The sequence below is a fragment of the Pseudochaenichthys georgianus genome, chromosome 12 (assembly GCF_902827115.2).
Source record: "Pseudochaenichthys georgianus chromosome 12, fPseGeo1.2, whole genome shotgun sequence".
Classification (NCBI taxonomy): domain Eukaryota; kingdom Metazoa; phylum Chordata; class Actinopteri; order Perciformes; family Channichthyidae; genus Pseudochaenichthys; species Pseudochaenichthys georgianus.
In genome coordinates, this window is record NC_047514.1 from 11,268,870 (window position 1) to 11,284,173 (window position 15,304).

Consider the following 15,304-nt stretch of genomic DNA (forward strand, 5'->3'; position numbering starts at 1 on the left):
CCGAGCTAACCTGCTCAATTTAACATTTATAGAGAAAGAGCGTGGTGATTAATACTGCACTTAGCCCTTTAATATTCCCTGCATGTTAGCACTCATGCTGCTGTGTTAGGATGTATAGGTCAGTGGTGGAGGAGATGCTTTTGTTACACTCCACAAGTGAGCAGACAAGCTTTACTGACAACACTTCACCCTAGGAAATACCACACCGGCTCTTAAACGATAGATCTCTGTGCACGGGCTCTAACGCCAGCAGTAAACAGCAACCAGATCGAACATGGCGTGTCAAAACAGAGCTACAAGCAAGCGCTCATATTCTCACTGCGTCAAACGATCCATAGTTTTCAAAAGAAATATTAATTTCAGCTACTTTAAAATTAAGAACAATTTGAAGGAGGTACGAGCGATTCAAAAACTCAATTATTAGGGATGTTTTAAAGGCTTAACATAGCTTTAGAAGTGACATTTAAAGACTCAATAGCAAGCTAAAGGGGCCTGAGACTTAGCTGGGTTTCCTGTAAAACTGCAAGATCTGAAAGAGAAGCTTTGACTTGTTGCTCATGCAGCCTGCTCTGGAGGAAGAAAACACAGCTTAATGTATGTGTGAGAATTAATTGGCAACAACCACAGATAGTGCATAACAGCTGTGCCTCACTTATAGCAGATATGTACCTTGCGACCCTAAGTTAATGTTGCAAAGTCATTGATGATGTTTAACGGGCAATTACAATGTTTACAGTTATGCTTCTTGCACAGGCACATTTTTATATGAGAGAATTCTTAAGAAAAAAGTGCTCCTTCTATATACTGTAGCGTTTCGCTACAGGAACACAGGGAGGCTTAGTTTGTCCTTTATCCGGGAGTTTATTATACAGATCACAGGTTACTGTTGGCCGTAACCACGCCAAAACAATTCACCAACCCTGTCGTATTCTCACTCTCCGTCACGTCTCCCGCTATCTCTCTCCTAGCTTCCCGCGTCTCTCTCCCCAGGAACCTCCCTCTTCCAGCCCCAACCAACCAGACAACACTCTCCCACCCAAACCCACAGCTACAGGTCACAAGAACCGTCCATCAAAACAGTGGCACGTTCACTGACATTCTGTAAAATGCAAACAAACTCTGAACAACAAACACATCAAACATCAACATTATAACCAGTCCGTTACATTTCCCCCCCTCCTCAAAGTCCCTCGTCCTCGAGGGAATAAGCAAAGTCAGGTGGTTAGGGGGTCTGCGATTTCTCTGCGGCCGTGCCTGGTCTGCGGTAGGGGGAGACAGGCCCACCGTGGGGCCCTGAGTAGGGCAAGGGAAAAAAGGTCCAGGTTGTGGGGAACCAGGCAAGGTCCCCGGGTCCTGAGAGGGGGGTTGGAAAGAAGAAAGAACATTGTCCCTAGCCCCCTGTGTCTCACCACCTGATCCTAGTGGTGTCGCTGTACCCCGATAGGGTGCCAACCTGTCCCGGTGAAGAGCAACTATTCTCCCTCTCCGCTGCAGTTGGACCCTGTAGACGACCTCTCTCAGTCTCTCCAGAACCCTGCAGGGCTCTTCCCAGTTGCTGTCCAGCTTTGGGCATCTGCCCTTCTTCCTCTATGTGTCATACACCCAGACCAACTCGCTTGCACTGAAATGCCGTCCTCTAGCATGCACATCGTAGTTCCTCTTCTGCCTCGCCCCTGCACTCTGTAGCTGGCGCCTGGCAAAGTCGTGAGCAGACTGCAACCGTTCCTGGAGTTTCCTGGCATATTCGAACCCTGGGGGGTCCACAGGAGCGTCGGGGGGCAAGCCCATAATCATCTCGTCCGGCGTGCGCAACTCCCTTCCTAACATGAGGAGGGCAGGGGAGCAGGAAGTGTAATCTTGGGTCGCAGACCGATACGCCATCAGCACGAGGGGGACATGGGCGTTCCAGTCTCTTCGGTGTTTTGCCGTCACTATGGCAAGCTGTTGAGCCAGTGTGTGGTTGAACCTTTCTACGAGGCCATCGCTCTGTGGGTGAAGGGGTGTGGTGCGGGTCTTATGGGATCCCAGTTTTTCTCACATAGCCTTAAACACTCGGGACACAAAGTTCCGGCCCTGGTCTGTATGACTTCAGGTGCCCCGAACCTGCTAAACATTCCCTCAACCAAAGCGTCCACAATAGTCTCTGCCTCTTGATCTGGTAGGCTGTATGCCTCAGGCCTCTGATGCCCCTTTCACACCAACGCGTTTTCAGCTCCGGCTCGGAGCTGGAGCCTGAAAAGTACCGTTTTTTCCTGTTCACACCGCAGAGGCGCCGTCTCTTAGCTCCGGAATCCGGTTCACTTCCAGCTCCAAAAAATGGTCGGTCTAGAGGCAAGAGCTTCGGAGCTAAAAGGCGGCGTCGCTTACGTCTCTCTTACGTCGAGGCGGGGGCAGGCTTCTTTTTCCTACAGATTCGTCGTTGAAGTAGATGCTGAAGACCACAAAGAAGTCTTGCATTTCGCAAGTGATTTTTGTAAAGTTCCAAGTAAAGTCGTCCCTTGTAAAGTCGTCCGATGCCTTCCATTTCGTTTCGTAAGAGGATAACCAAAGCGAGCAGCGCTTCAATACAATCGGCCATTGTTGTTGTTGTCAATGTGAGGGATTTCCGCGCGATTTGGATTTTATGAAGCAGGCACGTAAACGGTGACGTCATGACTAGGGATCGACCGATATGGCTTTTTCAAGGCCGATACCGATAATAGCCTATCAGATAGCGCTGTGGGCGGGACATTGCTCGTGTACACAGAGTGGTGACTGCAGCCACAGAAACGGCCGCATTAGAGCCAAAGTTTTATCGGCAATTTGATAAAAAAAGGCAGATACGATAATCGGTCAAATGCGGAATATCGACCCCTAGTCATGACGCAGCAGCGGCAGCTCTGGGCAGTGTGAACAGAGCGGGAGCAGAAAATGGAAACCGGAGCTGAACCAGAAAAGCTCCCGCTCGGAGCTAGAAAGGGAAAAGCGCTGGTGTGAAAGCTGCATTAGTGAAGTAGTCCATGGCTGTGAGGATGTAGCGGTTCCCTTTTTCTGTGCGGGGAAACGGCCCAAGAACGTCGATCCCGATCCTCTCCATTGTGCACCCTACCAGAAACTGCTGGAGCTGGGCATGAGATCTGTCGGTAGGGCCCTTACGTGCAGTGCAGCTGTCGCAGCGGCGACAGTAATCTTCCACATCTCGTCTGTGTTGGCCCCAGTAGAATCTCTGTCGCAGGCGGCGGAGAGTCTTAGTGACCAGATCCTGGAGTTCCATGCACTGACCGAAGTACCGTCTCCCGCAGGGTCCTCGGCACTACCACCTGCCACCGTGTCTCTCCTCTAGCTGGTTCCTTCCACCCCCTCTGCAGCACTCCATCACACAAGCGCAGGGCTTCAAACATTGACCATAGCCCTTTAGTGGCACGAGAAAACTCAGAGACCTGTTCCCACCGGGGTTTGTGTTGTGCTGCCACCCAAGCGCTTACCGGCCTGATGTCGACATCCCCCTCCTGATTCTTCCTCCATTCGGCAGCATCTACAGCTAAAAGTCCATGGTCAGTTGATGCCCCGACTGGTCCCACCGCTGAACATATCACCTCAGCCTGTAGATATTCCCTCTCCTGTGTCTCTCTCTTCACGCAGTAGCGGCAGTCATCACTCTAACAGGGGCGGCGGAAAGTGCATCAGCGTTGCCGTGCTGCACGCCAGGTCTGTGAATTATGGTGAAGTCATATGCTTGTAACTCTTCAATCCAGCGTGCCAGCTGGCCTTCTGGTTCTTTGAAGGACATGAGCCACTGTAAGGCAGAGTGATCAGTCCGGACTGTGAAGTGGAGGCCCCCTAGGTAGTACCTGAAGTGCCGGATGGCGCTGACCACAGCAAGCAGTTCCCGCCTGGTGACACAGTAGCGGCGTTCAGCTTTGTTAAATGTTCTGCTATAGTAGGCCACTACTCTCCTTCTAGTGTCACCTGGCCCAGCACGGCTCCTGCTCCACTGTTGCTGGCATCGGTGTCGAGGATGAAGGGAAGGGTGGGGTCAGGGGGGGAAGAGGATTGGTGCCTCCACTAGGGATTCCTGTAGTAAAGAAAATGCTGCCTGACACTCCACTGTCCATGAAAACACCTCTCCTTTCTGTAACAGGCGGAACAGCGGTGCAGCTATGCAGGAGAACCCTTTCACAAACCTCCTGTAGTAGGAAGACAGGCCCAGGAATTTCTTCAGGTCCTGCACAGAGCTGGGGGTGGGCCAGTCCTTCACAGCCTGCACCTTCTCTCCCATGGTGCCGACGCCGCCCTCCGTTAGCTTGTGACCGAGAAAAGTCATCTCACGTTTCACGAAACAGCACTTCTGGGGGTGCAACTTCAGTCCTGCTCCAGCCATTCTCACCAGCACACGTTTTGAGGACCCCGAGAGTCCCATGGACGAGGATGTCGTCCAGGTAAACAACACACTCATGGCGGGGGATGTCTGCCAGCACCTGGTCCATAAGCCTCTCAAACATGGCAGGGGCATTACAGAGGCCGAATGGGAGAACTTTAAACTGCCATAAACCCCCGTTGGTGATGAAGGCTGTTTTTTGTCTGGCCTCAGGGGCAAGGGGGACCTGCCAATATCCGCTGTGCAGGTCCAGGGAGGAGAAACAGGAAGACCCTGCCACTGTATCGAGTGCCTCATCGATGCGAGGAAGGGGGTACAGGTCCTTCTTGGTCACTTTATTGAGCGGTCTGAAGTCTACGCAGAACCGAAAGTCCTCCATCTTTTTCTTCAGAACCATTACTACTGGAGCGGCCCAGGGGCTGTTGGAGGGTTCGTTGAGTCCAGCCCGTTGCATCTCCCCCAGTGCTTTATCTGCTGCAGCTTGTCTGGCCAGAGGGAGGTGTTGTGGTCTCATTCTAATGGCCTGTGCATCTCCAGTGTCGATGTTGTGTTCGATGAGATCTGTCCGGCCAACATCGGCCTCAGACAGTGAAAAACAGTCTTTGAATTCCAGCAAGAGCTGCAGCAGCAGGTTCTGCTCATTGGGAGTTAGTCCATCAGAGTTCCTCTGCCAGATGTCTGTTACTGCCGAATCTCTCTCATCTGCAGCAATGACTGAGTGAAGGTAAGGGTCCAGGGTCGGCAGGGTGGGGGTTTGTGCAGCTGCCGTCATCTGGGGGTCGCAACAAGCAATGGCGTCGGTCACTGTCTCGGTTGTCTGTGTTATAATGGTGTGGGTCACACAACAGCCTGTCTGGGGTGGCCGCCTACACATCTGAACGACCTGTCCATCTGGAAAAGTGAGTGTACCCCTCTTTGTATCAATGACACAGTCGAATGTCCCAAGAACATCCAGCCCCAGGATGCAATCTTCCAGGTTTGCGACCCACACTGGGCAGTAGGGGTGTAACAGTACACGTACCGAAATTATTCGGTACGGGCCCTTCGGTTCGGTACACGTGTGTACCGAAGTGTACCGAAGTGTACCGAACGAATATAACGTTAAACGTAAAAAATTGAGAATGTGAACAACTTCTTGGAACTAATCTCAGGTGCTGCGTCGCAGCATTCAGAGTAATTTGCTCCCATTGTGTTCAACGCGTCATAGAGCAAGCAAGTCATTTCATTGGACGAGCTGGTCAGAGGGATGCGTTCAAATGTAGTCAGTAATTTGAGGAACTGTCGAAATGGCGAACGCAGATAAAGTTGAGCTCGAAAATCCTCCAGCATCATTGAAGTCTCCGGTTTGGGAACATTTTGGTTTTGCAGTTACGTACAAGGATGACGGACAAAGACAGGTGGACCGAACCAAAGCTGTTTGTCGGCATTGTTCAACTAAAATTGGTTACGCGGCTGGCAATACATCAAACTTGCACACTCATTTGAAAAGGCATCACCCGAACGTGAATATCACCGATACCAAAAGACTGAAGTGCAAACCCAACTCCCACTAGCATTTAAGCCTCCACCACTCGCAAAAACTTCAGACCGAGCCAAAGCTATTACAAACGGCAAATATCCTTATGTTGTCATGTTAGCACAGCGCTACCTGGCTGTATCTGCTACTACCTCTGTCCCTAGCGAGAGGGTGTGTTCTCCACAGCAGGAGACATTGCTAGTGCCAGCAGATCTGCCCTTTCGGCAAGCAATGTGGACAAGTACATTTTTCTTTAAAAAAACATGAAAATACAATGACAAGCAAGTCATAATGTCAAACTGGCTGCTTAGGTACTAGTACAGTACAGTTCAAATACAGATTATTTCAGTTCATTGAAAAGCTGCACCTTAATGTTTATTTTATTATATTTTATATTTATTTGAGTGAATATTCATAGTTTAATAATAATTAAAAACCCAAAACTAATAGTTTATGTTTTGTGAGTACTAGTACAGTAAAGTTCAAAGACAGATTATTTCAGTTCATCGAAATGCTGCACCTTAATGTTTATTTTATTATATTTTGTATTTATTTGAGTGAATACATTATTCACAGTTTAATAATAATTAAGCGGTGGTGGCAAAGTCGATAGGGACTTGGCTTGGTAACTGGAAGGTCGCTAGTTCAAGTCCTGGCAAGACCAAGTGCTACCGAGGTGTCCCTGAGCAAGGCACCGTTCCCTACACTGCTCCCCGAGCGCCGTTCAAAATGGCAGCACACTGCTCCTAACACTAGGATGGGTCAAATGCAGAGAAACAATTTCCCCATGGGGATTAATAAAGTATATCAAAATAAAAATAAAAAAGTAGCAGCAGGCTGGTTAAAGCATAAGGCAACATTGGCACATGTAAGGCACATTGCGAGCTGGAGGGCCTTTTCTTCAGCAGACCACCTGCCAGCCTTGGCTAGCAATTCAAATTGTGCCTGGAATGCTTCCCAGTTAGCTTTGCCATCATACCTGGGGGTTTTCATAGATGAGGGGAGGGCTTCACATCTCCCGCTATCTCTCTCCTAGCTTCCCGCGTCTCTCTCCCCAGGAACCTCCCTCTTCCAGCCCCAACCAACCAGACAACACTCTCCCACCCAAACCCACAGCTACAGGTCACAAGAACCGTCCATCAACACTAGGGTTACGTATTGTAACCCAGCTTCTATGAGTATAGGCGCAGCCCTCTAAGGCTATCGTTATTGGGTAAACCCCACTGCACGTGTGCAGCACTGACACTTATTCCACGCCCACCTACGACGTGGGCCCCACCTCCGGGCTCACTTCCGTATAAATAGGAAGTAGGCCCTACAATCCGCTCCCTCAGCTATTCGCGGCACCAGTGGGGCCCGAACCTTAGAGGGCTGCGCCTATACTCATAGAAGCTGGGTTACAATACGTAACCCTAGGTCTATTTCGTATAAGGCTTCGCCCTCTAAGGCTATCGCTATTGGGTTAAGGGCGAAGCAGGATGTAGTCCACGCCCCACTGGTTCCGTCCGTTACCAGAAGCACAAAACACACCTACTCAGTTAATAACCCATGTCCATTTCGCCGTGCGTAAATGGAGCATCACGTTCCCAGGGAATATAGCATTTCCAAAATGAATATTTCCCCCATCAAGGAACGAAGGTAGGCTTACTCGGGCTACCTGTCGTTTAAAAAGTAGAGTTTTTAAGTCTTACTTGTTAAAAACGATCAAGAGAGGGGAGCAACGGCCACTTTCTACATGCCGACAGGCAGGAGAGAGGCCTGCAATTTGAAAATCCCCGATATTCTTCAATCTGGCAGACTATTCAGTACTGAATGTGTCAGAGAGGAATGGGAGACATCCCTCAAATAAAAACGAATAAACGAACAGGGTGAAGACCAAGATGCAGCCGTGCAAATGTCTTCCACTGTCATTCCTCCGAACAATGCCATAGAAGTTGATATTCTCCTGGTGCTGTGCGCTTTAATGTTTTCCGGGGGATCCAACCCAGAGGAAACATACGCCTGTGACACAGCCTCACACAGCCAGTGTGACAGGCGCTGTGCAGATAGAGGCTGCCCTACTGAGCGCTCTCTGAAATGCACAAACAGACGCTGGGATTTGCGTAACGCAGCCGTGCGTGTAACATAGCATGCCAGCGCGCGCACGGGACAGAGGAGATGAGATGTGGCTTCTTCCTCTGATGTGTGAGGCGGAGGAAAGAAGCCCTCCAAAGTTATCACTCTCGATCTGAACGAGCTTGTGATCACCTTCGGCATAAACGCCGGGTTCGGGCGTAACACAGCTGAGCTGCCATCTCCTTGGATCTGGAGACATGAAGGAGCCACAGAGAGAGCAGACAAATCACTCACCCTTTTAGCTGACGTCAGAGCCAGGAGCAGCGCTACCTTGGCTGACAGAAACTTCAGGGGAACTTGATCCAGCGGTTCAAAAGGGGCTTTAGTGCGCACAGCACTACAGCCACATCCCATTGAGGTGCTAAAGTGCGTGATACCGGTCTGAGTCTCTGTACTCCTCGTAGGAAACGTTTTGTCAGCGGGTGACTAAACACCGTGCTGACCCCAAACCCTAGATAGCATGACGAGATGGCAGACGCATACGTTTTTACCATGCCCACAAACGTTGGCCTAACACTGGGTGACCGCTGATTGCTCACTCCACCTGGGAGAGAGCATCCCTCCGCCACAGAATTTCCCACGGTCTCCCTCACAGCATCCACTGCATGCAGGGAAACCAGGACGCTCCCGTGCGCTCCGGGGCTATTAAGACCGCTACCAGTCGCTCCTCCTGCACTCGGTCCAGGGACCGAGGGATCAGAGGGACTGGTGGGAAAGCGTACAGTAACACCCTGGGCCAAGGTCTGTGGGCGAACGCGTCCACCCCCAGAGGGGGGTGATCCTGCCTTCTCAGGGAGAAACAGAGAGCACACTGCGCGTTCCCGCGAGCAGCGAATAGATCCACCTCTGCTGTCCCGAACCTGCTCCATACTTGGGAGACCAGCTCGGGGTGGAGGCTCCAGTCCCCTTGTCGAGGACCTCCTCTGGACATGAGATCTGCCCCTCTGTTCAGCTCGCCGGGAATATACACTGCTCTGATCGAGAGCATGTGTGTGCGCGCCCAGCACAACAGCCGCCTGGCTGTGTCCAGCAGCTGCGCTGATCGTACACCTCCCTGATGATTTATGTAGGCTGCCGCCGTTTTGTTGTCTGTCCGAATCATCACATGATGATTCCACAGCAACGGGGCAAAGTGCTGAATTACTCTCCATACGGCGAGTAATTCCAGCGCGTTTATATGAAGGGACATGTGCGGCGGCCACTGTCCCCCCACTGCCTGCGACATGCATGTTCCTCCCCACCCTGAGAGCGATGCGTCTGTAAACACCGAGGTGTGTGACGTCACTCTGCCGAGGGGAACCCCCACCGACAGGATGTGGGGATTTTTCCAGTAGGTCAGATCTAAACCTATACGGATGGAGAAACGCACACCATGCGTCTCCTCTGACGCACGGGGTCGATGCGCAGGCGAATGAACCACCTCTGAAGTCTCCTCATGTAAAGGAGACCCAGGGGGATCACCACGTGACCAGCTGACATCATGCCCAACAGCTGCATCACGGAAAGGGCTGTCACCACCCTGCCGGGTGTGACGCGCCTGAGGAGAGCTGTCAGATTCTCCACTCTCCGCTGTGAGAGTTGTGCTCTCATGCGGGCTGAGTTGAATTCCATTCCCAGATACATGATGATCTGGGATGGAAGAGGACAGCTCTTCTCCCAATTGATTATGAAACCCAGGCTTGACAGGTGAGATACGAGTTGTACCGTCTGTAAAGCAGCTTCCTCTCTGGAGCGAGCCAGCAACAGCAGGTCGTCCAGATAAAGTAACACTCTCATCCCTCCTCTGCGTAGCGGCTCCAGCGCCGTCTCCACACACTTTGAAAAAGTGCGTGGAGCCAGGGAATATCCGAACGGCAGTCGATTGAACTGGTACGATATTCCCTGGAATGAAAAACGCAGGAATTTCCTGTGTTTTGGGATGATGGTTATATGGAAGTAAGCATCCTTCAGGTCTGTGGAGGTGCACCAATCTCCCTGGTGAACACACTCCATTACCTGTTTGATTGTCAGCATGTGAAACGGTCTTTTCCGTATCACTCTGTTGAATGCTGACAGATCTAGGATGGGTCTCATCCCCCCGGCCTTTTTCGGGATAAGAAAATAACGGGAGTAAAACCCCCGATTTTCTTCCCCCTGAGGAACCCTGGAAATCGCACTTTTTACCAGGAGTTCCTGCAGCTCCGTCTGGAGCGCCAGGCACTGTTCTTGGGATGACAGAAGTGTTTCCTGAATCCCATTGAACTGCGGGGGGGGGGGGAGGCAAATTGCAGAGAGTACCCTCTGCTGATCAGCCTGCTCATCCATCCATCCATTAAACATAGCCACCTCCACTCTGAGCATCGCTCTGAGAGCGGGCGTACCTGTTTTTGTTGTGCTGTGGTAGTCATGGTGACTAGCCATGCCAGAGCCCTTGCCGCCGTTGCTCGTGATGCAACCCAAGGGGGGCCCCACCCTAAAGGGCTGTGAAGGGGTCTCCACACGCTGCATCACACCCCGACTCTCATCCTGTCTCTGTTTATGAGAAGGCTCATAAACAGGACCCTGAGGCGGGTTTATGCTCCAACTTGTGGAGGTGTGTGCAGTGCTTTTCACCTCCTGCGTAACAGCCGTGCTAGGCTTAATACGACTGTGTGTAGGCACAACTGAGACAGAGGAAAAATCGCGCTGCTTGTTACCCGTAAGGATAGAAGCGGCCGATTTAAATGTCAAGCCCTGCTGTCTTATAACCGACTGGTTAAATACCGCAGGCTTATACAGCGAGCCTAGCTGTTTGCTAACCGTTCGATTAGAAACAGCTGGCTCCACCAGCGAGTCCCTCTGTCTATTAACCGACCGGTTAACAGCAGATGGATTATGCAACAAGTCCCGCTGCTTTTTAATCAATAGATTAATAGCAACCGGCCTGACTAGTGTGGGGGATAGGTGAGACACAGATGCTACAGACACACTGTTGACATTTGAATCATTTTTATTGACCAATCTCTCTTCCCACATAACCCCCCTAAAGAGTCATCTTCTGTTCTGCTTCCTCGGAGGTTCTCTCGGAGGAGCAGACCAGGAGCGGGGGTTCTTCCTTCCCCTCCGACTCGCCGCCTGCAGATCCTGTCTCTGCGGCGGAGGAGCGGAGACCTGGGACGGAGCCCCTGCCGAAGGGCGGTGCTGACGCCGTTGCTGCTCTCGCCGCTGTCCGCTCTGCCCCCGTTGAGACTGTAGCGGGGGCTGCGGATGCTGTCGTTGCTGACCCTGCTGTCGCTGCGGACGTTTGTCCTGTAGCCAGCTAGCATGACGCCTTATGTCGTCTGCTTGCTCTGAAGCAGATTTCATAATTTCCACCATGGTATGGAACTGTGGTCCAAATAGTCCGTCCGGACTAATTGGAGCCTCCAGAAGATCTTTTCCTGCACCCTCCGGTATATTCCCCTGCTGTAGCCAGAGATACCGGTGGACCTGTGTCGCCCATGCCGCAATCCGCGCCTGCGAGACTGCGACTGCTGCGCACAGGGTGAGTGCAGTACTGGCCGCCTTGCCTATCTCCTCAGCCTCCCCTGAGGACATAGTTTTAGACTGCTCCGACATTTCCACCATGGAGTTTGTCAGCAACGCTATAGTTATTTGCCGCCGCTGACGCCTGGAAAGCACACTGGTGCATCCGGTCCGTCTGTTTGGCGACAAACCTGTCTTTGGTGGCAGCCAGCATGGGTTGCCGTCCGGAAACCGAGCTGGCCTGCCTAGCCCCAAAGAATGCCGTGAGGTTCGGCTCTAGCGGAGGCACGGTCGGGAAACCCACGTCCGTGAGTCCCTCCACTCTCGTGAGAGGCACGTATGTCCCTATCGGAGACCTCATGGCTCCAGGGTCCGCTGCCGCCCCCTCCTGGTACTTCCTTATGGCCGGGAAGCGTGGCCAGACCGGGTCCCTCCTGACCCTGTGTACCCCAGAGAACACCCCGGACATATCATCCGGCGGCGAGCTCTCCTGAGCTAGGGGAACGGGGAGATTTCTCCAGGCGGCCGCCTTGGATATAATCTCTGGCAGTTCCAGGAGAATCCCGCCAATCGACGGCAATGCTGTGTTGGCGGAGATAGGGATCACAGGATCATACACCGGACCTACACCGGTTTCCCTATCTGTCTCCTCCGTCCGGAGGGGAGAGATAATGGGGGAATCACCCGTTGATCCCTGTATGGAGGGGACGTAGTCGTCCGACTCGTGCCCTCCACTCTGATCCAGAAAGTCAATGGCTTTGTCCCCGGAGTACTCCTCCCGGACGTGCCAATCGTCCTCGGCAGCTGCAGCAGCGAGAGCGTCCGCTCTCTGCTGTCTGAGGGCCAGCGGGAGACGGGCACAATGCGAGCATGCTACCCCGGGAATGAGAGCAGCGTTCGCATGCTCTAATCCCAGGCAGGACTTACACTGTGAGTGCCTGTCAAAGCTCATGATGTAGCCCGACCCGCACACGAGGCAATCCCTGACACAGCCTTGACTTTCCTGTCCAGTCTCCATGTTAGAAAAACAAAGCTTGTTAGGAGGAATCTTTGTTTTTCAGAGGTAGCTCTCAAAAGAACCGTTTTTGCCTGTCAATGCTTCTGCAACGGAGTGCTGAAGAAAAGTAGGAGCGGATTGTAGGGCCTACTTCCTATTTATACGGAAGTGAGCCCGGAGGTGGGGCCCACGTCGTAGGTGGGCGTGGAATAAGTCTGTCAGTGCTGCACACGTGCAGTGGGGTTTACCCAATAGCGATAGCCTTAGAAGGCGAAGCCTTATACGAAATAGAACAGTGGCACGTTCACTGACATTCTGTAAAATGCAAACAAACTCTGAACAACAAACACATCAAACATCAACATTATAACCAGTCCGTTACAATACTTCTGATATTATGCAAGTGCCAAGAAGATTGCAGCTGTAACAACCCAGAGCAAAAGCGAGAGACATTTAGAGCCAAGTGACAAATGGGAGTCCGCTCACCAGGAGGAAGACGCCAGTTAAAAATGTGTCTGAACGGGGGTCATGCTGAGTCTTCCCTTCCTCGAACACCGCCATCTGTTTTAAGTCTATATTTGCCTCCTTCGTCAGTAGCGTATTAAACACTCACTGTGGGAACTTTTAGGTGAAGCAGGATGATTTCAGTCCTGTGAAATCCACTGCAGCGTGTTCAGTATGTCTTTAGTGCAATACTGCATGTTATGTCTTCATTGGACAAGAATCAGAAATAAGTTAAATTGGTAGCCTAATATTCATTTTTAGCTTTGAAGCCATCTGGTTGTCTTGGAACAAAGAATACTGTTCAATAATAAACAGATACAATGCATAAAGAAAGGGTTATTTGCAACAATATAAAGTAGATATACCTTGCTCAAGACAGACATTTAAATGTTTTGTATTTTAGGCACGCAGCAAGTGATCTCATCAGTGAAACTTATATTGACTGCGATAACTCAAGTTCTTATATCACAATCCTTACAAGCGGCAGGGGAACATAGTAAAGGTCAGAGCCATGGCGTCCTCAGAATATTTCTGTGACTGTAAAACCAAGTTAGAGGCAAACTTGGTGAAAAGAAATAGAAGTTAATGGGAAAAAAGTTTAAGTGTGCAGAGAAAAATAAAAAATATTTTTAAGAACTCTGTTATCAGCTGGTGACACTTTTGTGTAGACGACAACAACAACAACAACAACAACAACAACAACAACAACAACAACCTAAGAATAACACGTTGTGGGAGACATACAGTACTTGTTTCCATAAACAACATGCAGGAAAAACTAATTATATTTCTTGATTTTCATCTTGATTGACAGGCCCAGAACCAAGATAGTAGCTGAAGTCTGATGTGATGATGTTGTAAAAACAGCAACAAAAAACTCCAAAAATATGCTATATGGGATGCTCTCCTTATCGGCTATCATTTGATAGGGAAAAAAGAAAAGGGTGTCTTCCTTGATATCTCATTCTGCTTGAATGGTGTTGTTGGAGCAGAAAGCATGAAGAAATGGAGAGGAAGAAAGAGGGAGCGCTCTCCCTCTTTCTTCTAAACCCACAGGGTCCCTCCATTCTGCCGCTGATGGCCTGTAATTGGTGTTTAGCGCTGTTGTGGAGAGGCCTCAGCTGCAGGAGGCTCCTCTGGCTGTCTTTCAACATGTCACTGTTTTCTGTGTCCTATTGTGGCTTGTTCCCTTTTCTCTAGAGACGAATAGCAATGTGTACGATGGCATTTGAGACTTTCTTTTCTCCCAGCAGGGGGAAAAGAAAGGAAGACTACCAAAGAATGTGCTCTATCGTACTTTCAAGGTGTGGATGTGTAGATGCAAGGTGCAATATTAAAATAACATAACACATAGTTCCACTTAGTTCAACCTTGACCAACTGCAATAACAATGATGCTTATTGATACATCAATAATAATAAAGATTATTTTGAAATGGGTAATACGACATATTGAGTACTTTTACATTTGATAATATAAGTACATTTGGATGCTTATAGTTACGTGTTGTAGCCTACTCAAAGGATCTAAAAACAGAATTCAGGGAATATCTTTGATTAAACGATTGATTCCACACAGCTCTCAACATGTGATGATGCCTGAGCAGGTGGCTAGCAAATCACGTTGCTAACAGCAAAAACAGCACACAAAAAAGGTCCATAAGCAATGTTTCCATTGTTTGCAGTAAAGGTGTGTAACAATGTTACGCTATGGAAACAATGCTGTGGTATCAGGACAGCATTCTCAGCAGTAACCAGAGCCATATGGCGCTGGCAGTAACCACCGTCAAAGCACATTGCAGAATGGCAGCCACTTTCACAGACGCTAACAAGCGTACGGGTACCCACACACACACACACACACACACACACACACACACACACACACACACACACACACACACACACACACACACACACACACACACACACACACACACACACACACACACACACACACACACACACACACACACACACACACACACACACACACACACACACACACACACACACACACACACACACACACACACACACACACACACACACACACACACACACACACACACACAGAGAGAGAGAGAGAGAGAGAGAGAGAGAGAGAGAGAGAGAGAGAGACCCCCTACTTTATTGATGTGTAAGACTAAATTGCTACAGTATCCCTTTAATACTGTAATTGTACTATTGCCATATATTGAGGTTGCATTTATTTTCTGTTAAAAGGATTTTATTGGAGAAAGTGTTGTAAATGTGAGAAGTGACAGAGAGACAATGTGACCTATTTTGTAATGACTTCAAATTATGTGGTGATAACCATTTTTTACAGTTCT